The 8,635-nt window shown below is 50.2% G+C and overlaps 1 pseudogene; it reads right to left on the bottom strand.

Annotated features, from left to right (window-relative positions):
* Positions 1–256: 256 nt before the first annotated feature.
* On the bottom strand, positions 257–3,411 carry LOC123058198 (uncharacterized; annotated as a pseudogene).
* Between the last annotated feature and the right edge of the window lie 5,224 nt (positions 3,412–8,635).

Below are 8,635 nucleotides of genomic sequence, written 5' to 3'. Positions count from 1 at the left end.
TGAAGAACAGACATCGTCTACAAGGAGAAGAAAATGCGAGCAGTACGTGCATTATTCAGTTATTACAAAGAGAAGGAACACGAGGCCCGCAAGAATACGTGGCACTAGCTTATTGGCTCCGCACGATAAATCCTGCAGGGAGCCCTGCATATGAGCCGGACCCCATTAATAGCCTTGAGAAGGTCAATTGTAATTACCTCTTACCATCCAGATCACCCTAACCATTAGATCAAAATAAACAGACGATCCAGAGTCGTTTGGGATCATCTTAAAAGTTCTCTAATCATTCAGAATCACATTCGGGCATCTTCCTTACAGGATATAATCAGAAGTCATCCTGCAGCGAGGGAGATCGAGCTACTAAAACGTACCATAGATTCATTACACAACAAAGATAATTAGAGTGCATGCATCTTGTTGGAAACTACAACTACTACTAAATTAGCAAGGGTACGTAGATAGAACTTAAGAGGCCGCAACCAAAATGAAAAGGACAAGACCATCTTGAGGGCCTGGAGACTAACATATAAGTTATCTCTCCACGGAGACCCATTGCCTTGCCGACCATGTCAGATAAGTGCTGTCTCAAGATCCCTCCTCCCCCTCAAACTCGATCTGACGACTCAGCGCTTCCTCCTGAATGGAGAACACAGCAGAAATTCACTGTCATCATCCTTGCTGTGGAAGAAACATATCCGTGTGGTGATCGACATGAATAACAAATCTCTGATGGAACCTCACCAGGGAAACGGATGACGCCCATGGGGTAGACTCCACGCCGTTGGAACCGCTGCCAACATCAGATGGAAGTGAACCTGCATAAACAGCAACTGGCACACAGTCAAAACTAACAAGTATTTGATCCGCATAACCATTGTTGGGATTGTCACCAATATATGGATATTGCCAGTAACTTAACTGGCGTGGATGGTTAAAATAACTAATTTTGAAATATATAAATGCTTTTCATATCTAGTTTGAAACATAATAGCTGCATAGAAAAATGAAAACCAAAGCACATAAGGATTCAATCCATGTGTCCCTTTGCCAAATCTTTGATGGCATGGTGACCCATGCTCCGGAAAACCTGTTTGTTTGAAATTAACTGGCAGCACTATTCAGTACATGCAAAGACCAACTGGGCGTATAGATGAACAAGATAAATGACATAGTTACAGTGCCATAAGAAAGACAGACATTTACAGTCCACCACTATCCAAATTGATAACAACCAATCAAGAGAATATACATTGTGACCACTACAAGCAGTACCTGGAATACTGAAACTTGACAGCCTATAAGATTGGGACCCTAAAGAACAAACGCCTAAACCTCTTCTTAATGGATCAACCTAAACCATATGAGCTATATACTATTGTCATTTACTATGCATCATCCAATTCAAAAACAGAGTTATACAAGAGTGCATATTCAACTTCCAGATCTGTTGCAAAATGTCCATGCTGCTGGACGTGTGTGCCAATGCAGATTGAGGTAACTTTAATTAAATCTTGTTTGCAAAACAGATAACAGTGAATATTTTGGGAGTTTTACGTAATAATAATGTAGACAATAAACAAAGGTATTTTCTCTCTCTTTTTAGGCATATGCAGGCAATCTTGCTTGCTTACTAAAAAATCAATCATAGATGAATACAAGTAATATATCTCTTTCTCAGAAAAATTTCAATTGGAAGAAAACAGAGGATAGGAGCCGAATAAGCATAAACTGTGCTATCTAGTACCAACTAATTTAAACAGATGAACAAGATATTTGCCTGCCATAAAGAAAACAAAATAGAAAAATACAAGCAAATAACTACTCTCTCCGTCCCATAATATAAGAGCGTTTTTGGCGCATATAAGAGCGTTTTTGGCACTAGAAAACACTCATATTATGGTACGGAGGGAGTACTATAGAAGGATGAGCTGTAGAATTATTCTTAGTTCAGATTAAGGACTGCATCATAATCATACATGAGCAACAACACAGCAACTTAGCACATGTGAATACTAGTCCCACAGATCGACTTTGATAGAATTTAGCGAAGTTAGTCCAAAACCTATAGTAAGACGGGGGAGCAACTGAAATTTGATATAGCTTATTCCAGTGCCAGTAACGTGCAGTGTTCAACAGCATAGAGGGTAGAAACCATGGAAGGTGTGGCGGGTGGTTACCTGGGGAAAGCGCGATCGGCAGCTCCAATGCGTGGACGGAGAAACAGTTGGGGGGCTTCCCTGACGGTGGCACCACCATCTCGTACACACCGCACTCCACAACCCTCTTGGCGCGCAGGTCCACGCCGAAGAGGTGCTCCTCCAGGAAGAAGTAGAGCACGTCCGGATTCATGGGGTGGACGAGCGCGAACGTGGGGTTCTTCTCCGTCAGGCCGGCAGCCGTGTAGCTGTCGTCGGCCCAGATCTCCTGAAAGCTCACCTTGTACTCCAGCACCCACTCCTTGGCCTCCGGATCACTCAGCGTCCACATGCTGACCGTCATGGGAGCCTCGTCGTTGCTGCGAGAGCTCCACTCCACGCACCGGAACTTGCGAGCGCTCACCTGCACGAACCGGCGGTGGGCCACCGCTCTCCCGGCGCAGTGGGCGCACGAGGCACGAGGCAGATGGCGGTCGCTTTCCGGGAGCGGGACGATGTCCAGCACCGGCGCATCCGCGAAAGGGTCGCAGAAGATGAGCCCCCGGCGAGATCCACCCACCAGAGCTTGCCGTCGTGGGCGACGACGCCGTCTCTGCCCCAAATCCAGCGCCCCAGGGGGTTGTGCACCGGCTTCCACACCCACTCGCCGGTGTCGGACGAGAAGCAGAGGAGCGTGGCGTGCTCGTCTGCAAACATGTAGCGGAACTCGACGACCATGTAGCGCTGGGCGCCGCCTCCGGCTCCGGGCGCAGCGACGACGCCGAGGTTCAGCGCGTTGATCTCCGTAGGTAGCCCGCTAGGGTCGCGGCCGGGTTGCGGGAGGCGGAAGGCGGTGGCGGAGGCGACGTCGCAGACGAAGTAGGTCGGCGGGTGGCGCGTGATGTAGCCAACAGCGGGGACCAGCACGCCGTTGCGGAAGGTCGGCGGGGGAGTTGGAGAGTGAGTGGGAGGGGGTGGCGGGGCGCGGAGGAGGAGGAGGCCGGAGGCAGGGTCGGCGGTGACCACCCAGGGGCAGGCGGTGCTGGTGGGGTCGGCCTGGACGGGGGACACGCGCCGTGGCACGGTGAGGACGGAGACGCGCGGCGGCGCGGCGAGGTCAAGGGAGAGGTCCGCGTCCTGCTGCTCCGACACGCGCGTCTCGGCGCCCAGGATGATCCACGACGGCGGAGCCATTTTGGTGGCAGGAGAGCGGAGCGAGCGAAAGCAAGCGGGGAAGGGTGGAGTGGACTGATGCAAATGCCCGTCAAGGATGCGAAATAATGTGTGGGAGGGAGGGGTTTTAGCCGCCTGCTTTCCAGGGGTTTAAGGCCACTTCTGCCCCGTGTTTTTCTCCCTCTCTCTCACGAGGAGAGGCGGAATGATGGGTTGGTGCGAGTTTGAATTGTTGAGCTCTCTCTTCTCTTTGGTGGATTTCTGTCGTGGCTTGCAGCGGCACAGCTAGCAAGCAGGATGCTGCTAGGAGTAGGACGACGAGACCGGTCGTTGGACGGAGCTGGGTAGCCTTTGCGCACCCGGCCTTTCGCAGTTGCCGTTTCGGTGATTGCGGAGCAGACGAGCTGCTTGGCATTGGCCAGGGGTGGTGCGGCACCGCAGCTTTGATGCACACAATATTTCCTCTCTCAAACTTAAGACTTTCATTTCATTTTTTTATATCATTTGAATGGCTCATAACTTTTGAACAAAAAATTCGTTTTCGAAACTATTTACATTTTTTAATTCCTGGCGAAGGGACCTCTAAAACAAGACCAACCTTGGTTGGAGGTGACTCTCTCTTTTCTTTTGCCTTTTTCTGAAAATAAGCCTCTCTTATTTTAGGAGGCGGAGTAACTTTCTTCATTATTGCTTCCACCATGTGTGTTGCTTTCGATTCCCTATTATGTTTTACAAAACCTTTGTCTGGTATCAGCAAAAACCCAGAAAAATCTTTTAAAATTCGTAAAGCAGGGTCTGTTCTAATATTATGTTCATGACCAAGATTTCTCATCTTCTCTCATTCAGAGAAGAAATTAATACTATCATAACAAGGATCAATCTACTTCTTCTCCTTTGAGCATAAGAACCAACTTTTAGCATTTTGTCGCATCGTATCCAGCAACCCCAAGCTTGAGAAATACTGGTCCCCATATGCTTTGTGAATCAAGTCCCCCATAAAAGAAGTTCACAATCAAGTAATCAGGGTAATAATGTTCAGGACATTCAGAGAGTATATTCCGGTAGCTTCTATAAGCATCAACCAAACACTCACTTGGACGTTGCCCAAAGCTACCAATCTTTCTTCTTATATTGTATAATTTTCCTTGAGAATAAAAATAAGCGAAGAACACAAACGATAACTTCCTCCAATTATTCAAGGTACCCGCAGGCTGTTCTAGTAGCCATTTAGCGGCTGCCTTCTCAAGAGTACAAGGAAACAATTTTGCTTTAATTTCTTCACGAGTCAAATCCTGCAGCTGAAATGTATCACATGTAATTTCAAATTCTCGGGGAGCAGCGACTAAGCCGAGGTTCAGCACGTTGATATCCGAACCTAGCCCCCTTGGGTCGTGGCCGGATAGCGGGAGGCGGAAAGCGGTGGCGGAGGCGACGTCGTAGACGAAGTAGGCCGGCGGCTGACGCTCGATGTCAGTGGTGTTCAGGACGAGCCTCCCGTTGCGGTAGGCCGGCGGGGAGGTGGAGTGGGAGCGGGAGGGGGCGGCGGGGCATAGAGGAGGAGGAGGCCGGAGGCAGGGTCCGCGGTGACAACCCAGAGGCAGGCGCCGCTGGTGGGGTCGGCCTGGACGGGGGACACGCGCGGGGGCATGGTGAGGACGGAGATGCACGGCGGTGCGGCGAGCTCGAGGGAGAGGTCCGCGTCCTGCTGCTCCGACACGCGCGGGACGGTGCCCAGGATGACCCATGCCAGCAGAGCCATTTTAGCAGGAGAGCGGAGAAGGGTGGAGTAGTGGAGTGATGCCGATAGTTGGGGAATGCAGTAATTTCAAAATTTTCCTGCGCACACGCAAGATCATGGTGATGCATAGCAACGAGAGGGAAGAGTGTTGTCCACGTACCCTCGTAGACCGTAAGCGGAAGCGTTATGACAACGTGGTTGATGTAGTCGTACGTCTTCACGATCGACCGATCCTAGCACCGAAAGTACGGCACCTCCGCGATCTGCACACGTTCGGCTCGGTGACGTCCCACGAACTCACGATCCAGCAGAGTGTCGAGGGAGATTTTCATCAGCATGACGGTGTGATGACGGTGATGATGATGCTACCGGAACAAGGCTTTGCCTAAGCACCGCTACGATATGACCGAGGTGGATTATGGTGGAGGGGGGCACCGCACACGGCTGGAAACAATCAACTTGTGTGTTCTAGGGTGCCCTCCGCCCCCGTATATAAAGGAGCAAGGGGGAGGCCGGCTGCCCTTAGGGCACGCCAAGGAGAGGGAGGAGTCCTCCTCCTAGTAGGAGTAGGACTCCCCCTTTCCTAGTCCAACTAGGAAGGAGGGGGGAGGAAAGAGAGGGAGAGAGGGAGGGAAAGAGGGGCGCCCCCTCCTTGTCCAATTCGGACTCCCAAGGGAGGGCCCAGCCCTATGGCCCCTCCTCTCTCTCACACAAGGCCCATGTTGGCCCATTAGTTCCCGGGGGGTCCGATAACCCCCCGGCACTTTGATAATTATCCGATGACCCCCGAAACTCATCCGGTGTCCGAATATAGTCATCCAATATATCAATCTTTATGTCTCGGCCATTTCAAGACACCTGTCATATCCGCGATTACATCCGGGACTCCGAACTACCTTCGGCACATCAAAACACATAAACTCATAATACCGATCGTCACCGAACGTTAAGCGTGCGGACCCTACGGGTTCGAGAACTATGTAGACATGACCGAGACACGTCTCCGTTCAATACCCAATAGCAGAACCTGGATGTTCATATTGGCTCGCACATATTCTATGAAGATCTTTATCGGTCAAACCGCATAACGATATATGTTGTTCCCTTTGTCATCGGTATGTTACTTGCCCGAGATTCGATCGTCGGTATCTCAATACCTAGTTCAATCTCGTTACCGGCAACTCTCTTTACTCATTCCGTAATGCATCATCCCGTAACTAACTCATTAGTCACATTGCTTGCAAGGCTTATAGTGATGTGCATTACCGTGAGGGCCCAGAGATACCTCTCCGATACTCGAAGTGACACATCCTAATCTCGATCTATGCCAACTCAACAAACACCATAGGAGACACCTGTAGAGCATCTTTATAGTCACCCAGTTACATTGTGATGTTTGGTAGCACACAAAGTGTCCCTCTAGTATTCGGGAGTTGCATGATCTCATAGTCATAGTACATGTATAAGTTATGGAGAAAGCAATAGCAACAAACTAAACGATCATCGTGCTAAGCTAACGGATGGGTCAAGTCAATCACATCATTCTCTAATGATGTGATCCCGTTAATCAAATGACAACTCATGTCTATGGTCAGGAAACATAACCATCATTGATTCAACGAGCTAGTCAAGTAGAGGCATACTAGTGACACTCTGTTTGTCTATGTATTCACACATGTACTAAGTTTCCGGTTAATACAATTCTAGCATGAATAATAAACATTTATCATGATATAAGGAAATATAAATAACAACTTCATTATTGCCTCTAGTGCATATTTCCTTCACCGATTCCCATGAACGATGGGAATGTGTGTGAGGGTGGTAGTCGTAGTAGTAGTAGTAGTAGTAGTAGTAGTAGTAGTAGTAGTAGTAGTAGTAGTAGTAGTAGTAGTAGTAGTAGTAGGGTTTTAGCCACCTAATTTCCGGGGGTTCAAGTCAACTCCAACGCGCGACCCCATCCTATCCGCATACGTCCGTTTGAGGGTAAATGGACAAAGCAAGCCTTCCAACGCGCGGCTGTAAACAGACTGTCGTTTGTTTTCTGCCCGCTTTCGACCCATTCCCGGCCCAAGTTTGGGCCGAGTTTGCGGTCGAACGGACACGCGTAGACGCGAGGGGCGCATGCCCTTTTCCTGCCCTGGCCTGCCCGTCGGGGAGGAAGACCCCTCTTTTTTCTTCCTCTACCTCCCTCCGCCCCCGACATTGCCGCCGCCACCACCCTCCCCGGCCATGTCGTCTTCCACAAGGGCCGTCCAAACCAGCACCACGCCATGCCATAGCTGTCTCCGCACCGGCCTTCCGAAAAGAATTTGGCCGGTGTTCTCCTTGTTGCCGGTGGGAGAGAATCTACGGTCGTCGGCGTCGCCCGTTGAGGGAGTCCTGGATTAAAGGGTCCACGGGTGTCCGGACTATGTAACATGGGTCGTACTAATGGGCTATGAAGATACAAGACAGAAGACTTCTCTCTGTGTCTGGATGGGACTCTCCTTTGCGTGGATGGCAAGCTTGGCGTTCGGATATGTAGATTACTTCCTTTGTAAACCGACTCTGTACAACCCTAGACCCCTCCAGTGTCTATATAAACCGGAGGGTTTTGTCCGTAGATGCAATCACAATCATACAGGCTAGACATCTAGGGTTTAGCCATTACGATCTCGTGGTAGATCAACTCTTGTAATCCTCATATTCATCAAGATCAATCAAGCAGGAAGTAGGATATTCCCTCCATAAAGAGGGCCCGAACCTGGGTAAACATCGTGTCCCCTGTCTCCTGTTAGCATCGACCCTAGACGCACAGTTCAGGACCCCCTACCCGAGATCCGCCGGTTTTGACAACGACATTGGTGCTTTCATTGAGAGTTCCACTGCGTCGTCACCAGAAGGTTCGGTGGCTCCATCAATCATCTACAACAATGCTGCCCTGGGGGAGGTTTTCCTTCCCGGGCAAATCTCTGTGTTCGGCGGCTTCACACTGCGGGCCAACTCGCTTGGCCATCTAGAGCAGATCGACAGCTACGCCCCAGGTCACCAGATTAGTTTTGGAAATCTGGACTATGTCGCTGATATCCGAGGAGACTTGATCTTCCAAAGGTTCACGACCCCTACCTCCACTCTGGCCTTATATCTGGAGCGCATCACCAGGTCCGAAGATGGGATTACCGAGCCCGCCGGACTATCCGCGGCCACTAAACCCAGTACGGGAGGCCGGAGGTAGTAGTGTCGCCGGCAACCATCATGAAGCCGGACTCTTCTCCGGACACTGGCTCCGAACCCTCGGAGTCAGCATCGTGTGAGCTCGGCCAAGGAGTTTCCTTCCCGCCATACTCCACAGATTTTCTTCTCCCTGATCAAATCTCGCCTTTAAGCGAGGCTCTGAATTTAATGTGATCCCTCGTCATTACAGAGGGGCAATTTCCAAATTACGACCAGCCCGGATTAGGGGCTGAGGGCGGAGAATTTTACCTCCCACCCACCACCCACTTCATAGCCACAGTCGAGGACTTAACTGACATGCTCGACTACGGCTCCGAAGACATCGACGGTATGGACGAAGATGCCGGAGAGGAGCATGCCAAAAACCGCCGTT

Source organism: Triticum aestivum, chromosome 3A, assembly GCF_018294505.1.
Source record: "Triticum aestivum cultivar Chinese Spring chromosome 3A, IWGSC CS RefSeq v2.1, whole genome shotgun sequence".
NCBI classification, from domain to species: domain Eukaryota; kingdom Viridiplantae; phylum Streptophyta; class Magnoliopsida; order Poales; family Poaceae; genus Triticum; species Triticum aestivum.
This window is presented reverse-complemented; position numbering and strand designations above follow the sequence as displayed.